The 14,513-nt window shown below is 43.2% G+C and overlaps 1 long non-coding RNA gene across 2 annotated transcripts in view; it reads left to right on the forward strand.

Moving 5' to 3' along the window:
* The window catches only part of LOC141276813 (uncharacterized), a 171,064-nt gene that overhangs the window by 132,525 nt on the left and 24,026 nt on the right, over positions 1–14,513 (forward strand). The window contains exon 5 of one of the 2 annotated variants that reach the window (XR_012326985.1): positions 3,253–3,527. The exons of the other annotated variant lie outside the window; for it this stretch is intronic. This is a non-coding gene — a long non-coding RNA (uncharacterized lncRNA). Of the gene's footprint in view, positions 1–3,252; positions 3,528–14,513 lie in introns of those variants that run through there. 2 annotated transcript variants of the gene reach the window in all.

Genomic DNA, 14,513 nt, shown 5'->3' on the forward strand with positions numbered 1-14,513 from the left:
TTAATGTGATCTTATTTTATGCTTGAGACGCTGCAATACCTGGTTAAATTTGTTCGAAAGGAGACCTGTGTCCTACAGCCACATATTATCATTGGCTTTTTTGAACTGCTTCACAGGGTGATATTTTTGTAGATACTAACTTTCAGACTCCCACAGCACAGAAAATAAAATTCTGAGAAGTGAATGAGTGATTCACAGTGAAATTTCTCCAGGTTTAAGAAACAGAGCTGATGAAAAACTGGGATCAGTGGCTAATCATCAGGTGATGAACCTCTTTAATTCCTAGAATCCATGCAAGTAGTAAAGCATGACCTGTTTACCCAATACAATGCCAGGGTCACCTTGTCTCCCATTCTGCATTCGTTCATTCATCCAACAAGTACGAATTGACCTTATCCATAGAAATAAGGGCTCTTATTCCCCAAATAGTGGAATTGTTGAGAGCTTTCCGTTGGTATGTTTTGAGTAAAGGTGGAAAGGCTGTTTTTATTACTTGATTTGTTCAGGTTTTTAAATTTTTTCATATCTTCCAATGCCTCATTTGTTTTCCTTTGAGATAAGCATCACTGATTCTCTTTCCTTTACATCAATAATTTATTAAAAAATACACAGGTTCCCATAACAACTTCAAAGGTTAACAGCTCATCTAGGCCAGGGGAATCTCCAGAAAACTGTTTGTGATAGAATCACCAGGTCTTCCAAAAAAAAAAAAAAAAATGCTTAAAACATTTAAAAGCTTAACACTGTGTGAGAATACACACACACACACACACACACACACACACACACACACAGAGTTGGCTGATGGTGTAATGTGGGATTTTCTGCATTCTAGCATCTTATTACAGTGTAAGAATGGGGCAGAATTCCCTGAGAGAGGTAAGGACTCACCATGCTAGGGGATGTGGGGCTGGAGAAAAGGAGTGGCCCTAACAACAGTGAGAATAATGTTTTTCTGCTGCAAAGTTTCAGGGGGTCACAAAGCCAGAATTCCTCATCTTTGCCAGATGTTAGGAGAATGCTGAAGATCTGATGATCATATCTCTGATTTTGTAAAGGAGGGATAGAGGCTCAGAGAAAAATGATACTTGGGAGAACAAAGGCAGAAGAACAGAAAGTAGAGACAGAGAAGGGGTGGCTGTGAAAATGTGCCACTGGATTTCCTACCGAAGAGCAAAATTGCAAGCCGGCCCCTACTCCTGCCCCTCTATCTCCACCACCAGTGGGCGGAGTCCCGCTTCCCTAGGCTACTTGCTCCAATGATTGAGCACAGCAGAGGGACTGAGGCAAGCCCATTCCATCAAGAGGAGTGTGACTTTGGCTTGAAAACTCCTCGACAGCTTGCCTGAGACTCTTCCATCCCAATCTTTCTTCCTTTCCAATTTTTAAAGTTAAGTAGTCTATCTTCTCATTATTGAGTTATAAGAGTTCTTTTCATATTCTGGATAAAAGTCCTTGGTCTTATGTATGTATTGTGAATATTTTCTCCCATTACATGGCTTGACTATTTCCTTTTTTAATGCTGTACTTGAAAGAGCAGAAATTTATGATTTTGGTGAAGTCCAATTTATCAGCTTTCTTTTATATTTTGTGCTTTTTTGTGCCTAATCTAAGAAATCTTTGTCTACCCCAGGGTCACAAATTTTTCTTGTACGTGTTTTCTTCTACAAATTTTACTTCTTTAGGTATTATGTTTAGGTTTATGATTCATTTTGAATACATTTTTATATATAATGTAAAGCAATAGTTGAGATTCATTTTTTTAAATTAATTAATTATTTTACTGCATTGAGTCTTCGTTGCTGTGCATGGGCTTTCTCTAGTTGAGGCGAGCGGGGTCTACTCTTCGTTGTGGTGCGTGGGCTTCTCATTGCGGTGGCTTCTCTTGCTGCGGAGCACGGGCTCTAGGCAAGCGGGCTTCAGTAGCTGTAGCACACGGGCTCAGTAGTTGTGGCTCACGGGCTCTAGAGCACAGGCTCAGTAGTTGTGGCTCACGGGCTTAGTTGCTGCGCGGCCTGTGGGATCTTCCCGGACCAGGGCTGAACCCGTGTCCCCTGCATTGGCAGGTGGATTCTTAACCACTGCGCCACCAGGGAAGTCCCATACCCTTTATTACATAATAAACTGGAAAATGTAGTAATAAATGTTTCCCTGAGTTCTGTGAACTGATCTAGCAAATTATTAAATCCAGGGAGGTGGTTGTGGGAACTTCGATTTATAGCTGTTTAGTCAGAAGTACCAGGGACAACCTGAGCCTTGTGATTGGCATCTGAAGTGTGGACAGTCTTGTGGGACTGAGCCCTTAACTTAGGGGATCTGACGCCCACTCCAGGTACATAGTGTCAGATTGAACTGAACTGTAGGACACCCAGCTGCTGTTGGAAAATGGGTGAGTGTGGGAATAAACCCACACATCTCAGGTCAGAAGTGTCAGTGAGTGTAAAGGTAAAGGAGACACAGGGAGTTTTTCCTAGATAGGTCTATAGTTCAATCTGGGGAGAATCGACATCTTAACAATATTGAGTCTTCCAGTACATAAACAGGATATAGATCTCCATTTTGAATTATAGGGTTAAATATAAATTGTATTCCATTGTTTTACATGTCTTCTTCAGGAGTTCCAATGATTTGTATCCTTAATTTTCTTTGTCTTCCATTTCAACCACTTTCTGTCTGAATCGTTTTAGTTCTTTATTTCATTTTTATTTTCTTGTTTATTTTCCTGCCTCTCCTAAATACTCTTCATTAAAATTTCATTTGAGTCTGTTCTCTGTTGGGTACTTAAAATTTAGCCTTCATTCCTAAAATAATTTCGTCTTTTTTTCCCCAAGTTCATTCAGTTGATTGCTCAATCACTTTATCTATCTATTTACCTATCACTTTGTCCATTTCTGTTCTTGGATTTTGAATTTTTTTTTTTTTTTTTTTTGCGGTACGCGGGCCTCTCACTGTTGTGGCCTCTCCCGTTGCGGAGCACAGGCTCCGGAGGCGCATGCTCAGCGGCCATGGCTCACGGGCCCAGTCGCTCCGCGGCATGTGGGATCTTCCCGGACCGGGGCATGAACCCGTGTCCCCTGCATCGGCAGGTGGACTCTCAACCACTGCGCCACCTGGGAAGCCCCCTTGGATTTTGAATTTTAATTTAAAGTGGCTTTTCCTGTTTCCAAATGCTTGTTTGGTGATATTAATCCATTTGGAATTTTGTGGTTTTTTGGTAAGAATTTTCTCCAGCTAAGATTTTTTTATCCTCAGGGCTTCCCTCGTGGTGCAGTGGTTAAGAATCCGCCTGGCAATGCAGGGGACACGGGTTCGAGCCCTGCTCCAGGAAGATCCCACATGCTGTGGAGCAACTAAGCCTGTGCGCCACAACTACTGAGCCCTTGTGCCACAACTACTGAAGCCTGTGCGCCTAGAGCCCGTGCTCCACAAGAGAAGCCACCACAATGAGAAGACCTCGCATGGCAATGAAGAGTAGCCCCCGCTCGCTGCAACTAGAGGAAGCCTGCGCCCACCGACGAAGACCCAACACAGCCAAAAATAAATAAATAAAATAAATAATTTTTTTTTTAAAATATTTTTTTATTCTCATTTTTTTCCCCTTAGAGTAGCTTTGTGTTGATTTATGCTACTTTGTTTCATTTTATGGATTTGGAGTAATTCGTCATTCCTAGTTCAAGATCACCCTCTTCTGTCAATGTCGTGAAGTACAGTTCCTTTAAGGGATGGTTTTATTTTTAAGTTGAGGGGTGGATAATTTTTTAATGCTCTTTTAAATTATTTACCTATTCCAGTTTCATAATCTCCTTTTCTGATTTTATTGATGTTATCTTATTTTATTTTTTTGAAGATTTTAAACAGATTCATTTCAAAGTTCTTTTTTTTTTTTTTTTTTTTGTGCGGTACGCGGGCCTCTCACTGTTGTGGCCTCTCCCGTTGTGGAGCACAGGCTCCGGACGCGCAGGCTCCGGACGCGCAGGCCCGGCGGCCTTGGCTCACAGGCCCGGCGGCCTTGGCTCACGGGCCCAGCCGCTCCGCAGCATGTGGGATCTTCCCGGACCGGGGCACGAACCCGCGTCCCCTGCATCGGCAGGAGGACTCTCAACCACTGCGCCACCAGGGAAGCCCCTTTTTCAAAGTTCTTTTTAGATTCTTCTTGTATCTCTGTCACCTCAGGATATAAATCTCTCCTTTGGGACTACTTCTCATTGTGCTAAGTGTGTTTTCAAACCTTTCCTGGAAAGCTCATTTTGCATGGGAATTTTCTTTCACATGTCCCTTGTCTGTGAGGCAGTTTCTTAGCTGCCTTAGCCTCCATCTCATGGGTTAACCAGACTCAACCCATGTCATATGTGTGCAGCTCACTTCAGAGCTCCCCATTTCTGGAGTGACAACTCTCCACAGTTCATATGGCACAGAGCAGAAGGGACTCTGCCGTGGACACTGGCCCTGAGCAAGTAGTGTATTTCTGCTACAGTTCTCCATGCCTGGGTGGAGCTATCTTGCCCGCTCTTCTTGGGTAGGAAGCCCAACTCAGATTCCTATTACAGAAGGTGCATTTAGCCTGGCCAGGAGGGTATTTAACTCCAGCCCAGCTTGCCTGGCTCCAGCTGCTTACGCCTGTGGTTTAACATTTTGCTTATTGCTTAAGTTTTACTTGTATATTGAGCTGCTGAGATTTTCCTCTTGTATTTTGAGAGAAGCATATAAATATATATTTTGACATCTTATCCCTCATTCTTATGGATTTAGAGCACAGGAAATAGTATCATGAGTGTATTTACTTTGAGGCATTATCTAGAGGTTTTCATGCCTTTTAAAAAGTGAGAATGACAATATGTATCTGAACTCAAAAAATATATATATCCTTTAATCCAGTCATTCTGCTTCTGGAAATTTACTTGAGGAAGTAATCCAAAAGGAAGAAAAAAGCTTCATGCACAAAAGATGTTCATAATTATCTTTGGTTATAAAAATCTGGATATATTACAAATATTTCCCAACAATAGGGAAATATTTCATAAATATATCCACTCAATATAATTTTGTGCAGCTTCTAAAAATAATAATTTACAAAGAATGTATAATATTTTAAAAATGCTTGTGAGAATGCAAGAGAGAAAATTGCCCTTAGCCATTTTTTGTTTCATACAAGTGTGCTTTAAAAAAAAAAATAGAAAGATAGAAAGGAGAATGGAAAGAAATGACACCAGAGTGTTAAAAATGGTTGTCTCTTGGTGATTTTTTCCTTTTATTTTCTTCTTTACTTCCAAAATTTCATGTTATGTGGATGGATCATTTTTATAACAGAAAAAGACCTAAGTAAATATGTTGTCCAGAAAGCTGAATAATAGAAGACTGAAATTTAAATAGGCGTGCTTCCCGTGAGAGAATGGATTGGGATGCCACAAAATCATTGATTACAAAACATGGTTCTGATGGGCCACAAACAGCAGAGGAAGCTTTTGGGTTATAGGATTATTTGTTGTGATCAGATCACTTTTCAGCATCAGGGGACAAGTAACACCAGGTTGGAGATACAGAGCAAGGAGGCAGGACTAGGCGGGGAGGCAGGTGGCAAGAACCTACAATCTGTGGGCAACTGGCCAGGAGCCAGGCTCCAATGAGGGAAAGGGCAAACTAAGAGATGGCACTGGAGGTCAGCTGGCAGGAGACACAGTGGGAGCCAACATTCATTGAGTTTGTGTCGGGCACAGTTTGGACCCTGAAAATACAGATAGAGAAGACTGATACAGTTCTTGCCTTCATGAAACCTTCAGTCTAGAGCAGGGGTTGGCAAACTTTTTTGGGAAAGGGGCAGATAGTAAACATTTTAGGTTCTGTGGAGCCATGCAATCTCTGTCACAACCTCTCAGCTCTGCCACTGTAATACAAAAGCCATCTTAGATGACATTAAATGAATGGGAGTGGCTGAGTTCCAATAAAACTTAATTTACAAAAACAGATGGTGGCTGGATTTGGCCAGTGGGCCATCATTTTGCCAACTCCTGATCTGGGGGGGAAGACAGACATTAAACAAACACATCAATATGACTATTGGATTGTGATCACCGTCCAGAAGTAAATAAAGAGGGTGTTGTGGTAGTGAACTACTGTAGGTGGCCCACTTTATATTTTAGCTTTTATTGAGGCACGACATCCATAGAGCAAAGCATACAAATCTGAAGGTATAATATAGAATATTCTTAGCACCCCAAAACTGCATTCTGAAGGGTCAGAATGATTTATCCAACCAAAGATCTGGGCAGAGGGCAGCATTCCAGGCAGAAGGGAAAGCAAGTGCAGGATCCTGCAGCAGGAAAAGACCTGGCATTTTCCAGGAACAGAAAGTGCTTCCATGTGACTGGCCGGCAGTGAGCTTGGAAAAGAGTGAGATGTGTGGGTGGAGGAAAATCCTACAGACTTCACAGGCCATTGTGAACATTTTGTATTTTGTTCTCAATGTAATGAGGAGCAGTGGAGGGTTTTAAATAGAACGACATGATCTGACTGAAGTTTTAAGATGATCTGTGAGCCAATTTCTTGTCTTACTTCTGGTCTTTTCTATAGTGGTGTTAGGTTAGGGCTGGGGGCTGGGACCTGCGGTGGGGTGTGTGAGAAAAATCCATCAAAGAACACCAGGACCACTCACCATGTGCGGAACCACTCACCATGTGCGGAACCACAGACATCGATCTCTTTTATGAAACATTTCTTTGAAATGTTACTGTTACAGGATTTTTTAAAAATAAATTTATTATTTATTTATTTTTGGCTGCATTGGGCCTTCATTGCTGCACGTGGGCTTTCTCTAGTTGCGGCAAGCGGGGACTACTCTTCGTTGCGCTGTGTGGGCTTCTCATTACGGTGGCTTCACTTTTTGTGGAGCACAGGCTTCAGTAATTGTGGTGAGTGGAATCAGTAGTTGTGGCTCGCAGGCTCTAGAGCGCAGGCTCAGTAGTTGTGGTGAACGGGCTTAGTTGCTCCAATGCACGTAGGACCTTCCTGGACCAGGGCTCGAACCCGTGTCCCCTGCATTGGCAAGCAGATTCTTAACCACTGCGCCACCAGGGAAGCCCCATTACAGGATTTATTGACACCTGTCACTTAACTAGTCGACACCTTAAGAATTGTGTCCTAATCATAGACAAGGGCCTAAGAAAAGTGCAAGCAGGGAGCTCAGAGGTGGGGTCAACCAGCAGGTGTAGATCTGGCAGCTGCAAGAAAGGTAAGTAGTGAGGTCAGTTCAGAGGCTCACGGGTGAGGCTATATGGGGTGTTGTAATACACTATTAGCGCCTAGGTAAAGACACTCTGAGTTTGTAGGAGCCGGAGAAGTTTGGTTTGATTGTGTGTGGCTTTGTTCTGATTTGATTTTTTGAAGACATATTGTGGGGACTGGTTAGGAAGTGTCCTGTGATGGTGAAGAGACAGAAGAGCAAGAAGGGGTGGAGTGTGTGGATAGGTAATTAGAGAGAAACTAACCATTTGGGGTTCATATTTTCTCTTCCTCCCTTCCTTCCTTCCCTCCTTCCTTTTTTAAATACATAATGATGAGAGATCAAGAAGATATTTAACCAATGGGAGTCACCCTTCCTAGGGTTGTCAAACACACTAAAGTGTTAGGGAACAGAAACATACTAAAAGATGATTCGCCATTTATCTGACATTCAAAATTAACTGGGCATCCTGTATTTTTATTTGCTAAACCTAGCCATCCTGCACTGATGGCTTTGGTCTTGCTGCTTCAGCCTGAGGGAGCAGATCTTCCATAAGACAGCCACCACCAGGAGGCAGCCGGGTGCTGTGCTCAGGAGAGATGACACGTGGTCTCTGGGCTTCTAGGTAGCTCTAGGTCTGTCTGCCTTCCTCTTCAACCCTCCCGGCACCCACCCCCTATTTAACCACAACTTTCCACTGTTCACTCCTAATCTTGCTTTGTTACAGTAGCTAAACTCCAAAGAAACATTTAAAACCCTGTCTAAACGTAAAAAGAACCCATGATATAACGTGCATCCTGCCTTCTCAATTAATTGCAATCATAAATTAATTCTTTCTTCCTTTAAAAACCTGAATTTAGCTTAAAAGACTCAGAGTTCCTGTCACTCACCCCTTTGACCTGGATGTCTTCTCCCCTCCCTGCGTCCCCTCCTGCCCTCTATCTGCACTGGCTCTTTGCTCCCTCCCTCCCACCCCTTCCTGCCTCAGCTCGTCACCATGGTTACGTGGGGAGCTGTTTCTGTGGTGCCCTCTTCCATAGCCTGCTTGTGAGGTAATTTCCCCAGTGAATTCCAACTCTTCCTAGTTATGTCTGCCCTTATCCTCTTTCGATGAAAGAAAAAAAAAAAATCAGACAGAGAGGGAGATGGCAGGAGAAAGAACCCCAGCAGCTCAGATACCAACATTTTTTTTTGTGTGTAACCAGGAGACTTTCTCCAGCTGATGTTACCTCTTCTTTCCGTTTTCCTTCTTTAGCAGGAAAAGCCACTCCTGATCCTATGCCTCATACTCTGGTGTAAAACCTAGTGCATATTTAACACTTAGTTAACTAAGCGCCTTTGGGCCTTGTGGCTGTTTTCCTCTTTAAATGCCTTCAGTTCTGGAAGCTAGAAGGGTCCCTTTAGGACAGAAAAAGGAACTGAACCAAGAACACCAGCTCTGTCATGTGGGGGAGACATGAAGGTAGGAAACATCAGCCCAGGCCACAGTGAGAGGTGTTTTTTTTTTTTTAATTAATTTATTTAATTTATTTATTTTTGGCTGTGTTGGGTCTTCGTTGCTGCACGTGGGCTTTCTCTAGTTGAGGTGAGCGGGGGCTACTGTTTGTTGTGGTGTGCAGGCTTCTCATTGCAGTGGCTTCTCTCGTTGTGGAGCACGGGCTCTAGACGCACAGGCTTCAGTAGCTGTGACATGTGGGCTCAGTAGTTGTGGCTGGCGGGCTCTAGAGCGCAGGCTCAGTAGTTGTGGCACACAGGCTTAGTTGCTCCGTGGCACATGGGATCTTCCCGGACCAGGGCTCGAACACGTGTGCCCTGCATTGGCAGGCGGATTCTTAACCACTTGCGCCACCAGGGAAGCCCACAGTGAGAGGTTTTAAAGGGCAGCCGGAGGCAAGTAACGAGACATTAAAGCCAAAGGCCTCCAGAAAAAGAAACTTTCGAAGCAAGATGGAGTGGAAATGTCTCCAACAGCTTTAAAGCAGCAAAAATGATTCCAGAAAGCTTTAGGTGTGATACCAAGGAAGGGAAGATCAGAAATAGCAGGGTTTTGATAACTATTTGTCTTCCGGTTTGCTTGGTTGGGGGTAACTTGAGATCCTGTGTGTTGGGTACTTTTCCGTGTTCCTCATGAGGTTCAGAATAACCTATTTGGATTATGCAAATGCTCATTCAAAGGAAGAGGCAGAATTATGTTAGTTTCTCCTGTAATTCTATTGAAACTATGATTTATAGGGCCCATTCTCAAGGAAGACTTGTTTCAAATGAACACAGGCAAGCAACTTTTTTTTTTTCGGTACGTGGGCTTCTCACTGTTGTGGCCTCTCGCGTTGTGGAGCACAGGCTCTGGACGCGCAGGCTCAGCGGCCATGGCTCACGGGCCTAGCCGCTCCGCGGCATGTGGGATCTTCCCAGACCGGGGCACGAACCCGTGTCCCCTGCACCAGCCGGCGGACTCTCAATCACTGCGCCACCAGGGAAGCCCAACATTTTTTTTTAATGTCACAAAAGGGCTGTAACCCACAGAAACACTTCATAGAATCCCCATGTTTTCTCCCACCCACTTCCCTTACACAGCTGCTTCTGGGTCCCTCCCTTCCAAAACCCAAATCCGAACACCCTCCTTCAGCCTAATCTGTGAGTTTCTTTGTGTTATTCTCCTCCCAGTGCTGATTCAGGAGAGACCCCAAAATAGGACTCTGGGAGGACTTGGGGAGAGGAAGAAATTGAGTAGAAGAAGGCAGAATTTTCTTTACCTTTAGAGCCAGGAGAAGGGCTGGGAATACATTGACAGCAACAGTTGTGCCTAGTTAGACTAACATCTTTGATAACAAAGTGTTAACAGAATAATTTCCTTGGGCTTCCTTGGTGGCGCAGTGGTTGGGGGGTCCGCCTGCCTATGCAGGGGGCGCGGGTTCGTGCCCCGGTCTGGGGGGGGATCCTGCGTGCCGCAGAGCGGCTGGGCCCATGAGCCATGGCCGCTGAGCCTGCGCGTCCGGAGCCTGTGCTCCGCGGCTGGAGAGGCCACAGCAGTGAGAGGCCCGCTTACTGCAAAAAAATAAATAAATAAATAAAAATAATTTCCTTTACTGTCCTGACCCACTGGGACAGTCATCTCAACTAGCAATAACTCTGAGTGGTACTTGGTACTTGACCCTACACACACGGGGCTTGATCGGTCTTGCTGTATTTAAGGGCAGTAAAATTCAACTACACATAGTCATCTCTGGCTTAACCCAAGAAGAAAGGGAGGCAACCAAGCAGGCCCCCTCTGTGTGTACATGACCCTCACCATGCTCACCATCACCTGGGTGAGAAAACTCACCTTCTGGAGAAGAAGATAGAGGGCAGGAGGTCTATTGGGAAGATGTTATCTCTCTTTGTTGTGGAGGTGGTGGACATTGGTGACACAGGCAGAGCAACGGTTAGTCTGTTCAGACCTGCTGGGTAGGATGGGTGGTTGTTTCAGGCTGAATTTAATTAACTGCTTATATCTTGGCTGAGTCATTAGGAGTTTATGTTCTAGTCTTCAGCTTTGCATGATCCAAATTGCTGTTCTCATGGTTCCTCTTGGGATGACCAGGCTTTGGAGGATTAATCCAGTCTGTCAGGGGGCAGGCCAGTGTATTGATTTCAGGGGAGAACATTGCCTTGAAGATGGACAGATTTGGGGTGCTGCTTTCCCACTGAGAAATTCTGTTTACAATACTAAAGCAAGATGCTATTTAAATATTTTTCCTCAGTTGCAGATTCCTCCTCTGGCCTCTGCTGCCTTCCTTATCAGGCTGAAGCAGGACCTTGGCAAAGCTTATCCAGCAAAAATTTAATTATTATCCTAGTTCTTGAACCTTGGTAGCCCCTGGACTCTGTTCTTGGAATTTCCAGAACAGCCTCAGGAAAGGAAATCTCTTTCCCCAAACCTCCTTTCCCACTTTAGCTGCAACTTTTCTGGGGACCATCCTTCGTGGACTGGATCCCCTGGAGCTCAGATGTCCACAGTAGATGCCACACAGTCTCTGGGGCCACCTACAAGGGCAGTCTGGTTCTGCTGCCCTCTCTGACCACAGTGGGCTTGTTCTGTCTGTTAACCATTGGGTCACATCCCCCTCCCCACCAAGGTTGCAATTCTTACCCTCCAACTCTCCTTCTTCATCTGTCCTTAACAGGTACCAGACCCTCTTATTATTAAGGAGCATGGCATGAAGCCATGTTGCGGCTTCCGGGTAGAGTTTATCTCACAAGCCCTGTGAATGGTTCTGGCACCCATCATAAAGAATAATGGGTTATTTCTGGGAAGGGCCCTGAAATATGCCCAGAAAATGTCTGAGCTCATCAACTCTGCCCTGCCTCTCATTCAATTTGTTGTCAGACGGTAATATCTCTTGACCTTGCTCCCACATTTTGTGATAGTTCCTATTTGGGGGCCTCTGAACATGAGCCTACTCACTACAGCAGAGTAATATTATAATTGTTATTGTTATGCTTTATCTGCTACAGCATCCTTGAAGTGGTAGCTGAGCATTGCAGAAATTTCAAATATCAGCATCAGGTTGACCCTTTAAACAGAAAGCAAAGGGGAAAAGATTTAGAAAGATGCTGTTGGGGGTAAAATTGGGTATCCTAGAAATAAAGGAGCCTAGGTTTAGATACCCCAACATGCTGGGTTATTAGGAACCATTAATACAAGTCAAATTTTATTTTAGAGTGTAGACTTCTTCAGAGTCTTGAGCTGATCCTTCCCAGCATGCTAATGCAGGCTAGCAGTGCAGGATCTGGGAAGTACTTCTGGGAGGGTCCACCTACTACGTAGCCTTTTTTGTTTGCCATGGAAGAGCATTTTAGCAGATGTGTGTATTTAAAAGTGGTCTGCACTCTTCCCCCACACCAGTGTAAATATTGTAAGCATGAACATCTGCCCCATATCATTGATGACTACAGGGCAAATTGGCCTTCGATTAAGAGGATGAGACAGCAAAATCCTCATCAAACCAATAGTGGCATCTCTAAGAGTTGGCTGGGGTCGGGCAGTAAGGGAGCTTAGTCCCCTTTAATCTCCATTTTTGGGAAAACTTTACTTTAAAAAGGTTATTCAGGTATTATATGAAAACAGTTTTTAAAAAATCGAATAAAGGAATTCCAATAAGAATAGTAGTAGCAGCCAGTGCATGCTTTGTTGGGGTTTTTTTCCCCTCTGATACAGTTACATAGTAATGTCCCAAGCAGTGGCTATTCCATCAATGCACGCATCAGTATATGAAGATTATGATGACTTGGAATAGTGTTCTTAGTAGCATGAATAAGAAAGAAATCTTTATTATTTTAGGCAAGTAATATTTGAGCTCTACCAAAGGATTGCATGTACCCCAGCGTATCCTGACTGATACAATCAATGCAAGTACAGTGGTCAATCACTAAGGCTCTGATTTCAGACAGACTAGATTTTTTTTTTAAGTTATGAATTATATTTTATTAATTTTTTTATACAGCAGGTTCTTATTAGTTATCCATTTTATACATATTAATGTATACATGTCAATCCCAATCTCCCAATTCATCCCACCCCCCCACCACTTTCCCCCCTTGGTGTCCATACATTTGTTCTCTACATCCGTGTCTCAATTTCTGCCCTGCAAACCAGTTCATCTGTAGACCTAGCTATTTTTTAATTGAAGTGTAGCTGATTTACAATAGTGCATTAGTTTCAGTTGTACAACATAGTGATTCAGTACTTTTGCAGATTATATTCTATTATAGGTTACTACAAGATAATGGGCATAATTCCCTGTGCTATACAGTATATCATTGTTCATTATCTATTTCATATACAGTAGTTTGTATCTGTTAATCCAATACCCCTCATTTGTCTCTCCCCACTTCCCTCTCCCCTTTGGTAACCACAAGTTTATTTTCGATGTCTGTGAAAGACAGACCTGGATTTGAATCCGGGCTCTGCTGTCTCCTAGCTATATGCCTTAGGTAGACTTCTGAACCTCTCTCAACTTCAGTTCCTTCTCTAGGAAACACTGATAATAGGATTGTTGCAAGGCTTGGATGACTAAATACATGTAAAACATTCAGCACATGAGTAAGTGCTCAATAAGTGGTAGCTTTCAATGATTAACAGTGTTTTTAGCCTATTTAACATAAGTTCACAGGCAATATAAATACAGGAGGAATGTGTGTGAGCTGGCAGAGTTATTGCACTAGATGGAATACTGCCTTTTAGGAGATACAGAAAGGAGTAAGTTCTTCAAGCTTTGTGGTGAAAATAAGTGCACATATGACTATTTTGTGATAGTGGAGGGGAAGGGGCCTTTATTTTTGGTCTTTTAAAATAGTATCTCTGCTTGTTCACACTCCATTCAGAGAACAAGTCCTTTTTACTAAACCTTGATGAATTCTGTGCTAAAAATATTCCATTCCCATTTGGTGCAGTGAAATGTCATATCCATTAAACACCAACATACCAAATGCTGCATGCAGATCCTCAACCCAGCAAATCCAAGCTAACAGGAAGCTGTGATCATCCTCAGCTTATTCATACTGTACATCTCAGCAGATTATCCTGAAGGATTCTCTAAGGCTTAATTGTTATCTTAAAGCTATTTTAAATTATAAACATAAAGAACTCATGTGCTACAACAAACTCATTTTTAAAGAAAGAAAATTGTGGCCCAGGGAATGAAAATGACTTCTCAAGGTCACAAAAATATAAAAGTGCTGGAACTGGGCCCAGATCTCCAAACTTCCAAGCTAAGTTTTTTTTCCCCATTATAACAGAGAGCTACAGAATTTTCAGAGCTGGAAAGACCTTCAGGATGACCTGATCCAGTTCCAATAAGTTATAGAGGAAATTGAGGCCAAAAGAAACTTAAATGTCTCACCCAGGGTAATACCTAAAGCTAGCACGTGCTAGAGTTTGGGGCCAACTTTTGTAACCATAGGCTTGGTGCTCTTGACATGCCACTGGTCAGTCCAATGTGGTTATTTAGAGTAGGGGACCCCAAGTCCCAGTTAGTGGACTGGGAATGAGCTATCAACATCAGAATCACCTAAGGGATGTTTAAAAATAAAAATTCCTGGATCCCAGCCTTTATAGGTTCAGTTTTAGTGGGTCTGAGGTGAGGGCCCCAGAATCTGTATAGTTAGTTTGCTTTCTAGGTGATTCTGGGGGACATCCAGATTGGGGAACCATTATTATTATTATTTTTTTTACATCTTTATTGGAGTATAATTGCTTTACAATGGTGTGTTAGTTTCTGCTTTATAACAAAGTGAATCAGTTATACATATACATATG

The sequence above is a fragment of the Tursiops truncatus genome, chromosome 16 (genome assembly GCF_011762595.2).
Source record: "Tursiops truncatus isolate mTurTru1 chromosome 16, mTurTru1.mat.Y, whole genome shotgun sequence".
Lineage (NCBI taxonomy): Eukaryota > Metazoa > Chordata > Mammalia > Artiodactyla > Delphinidae > Tursiops > Tursiops truncatus.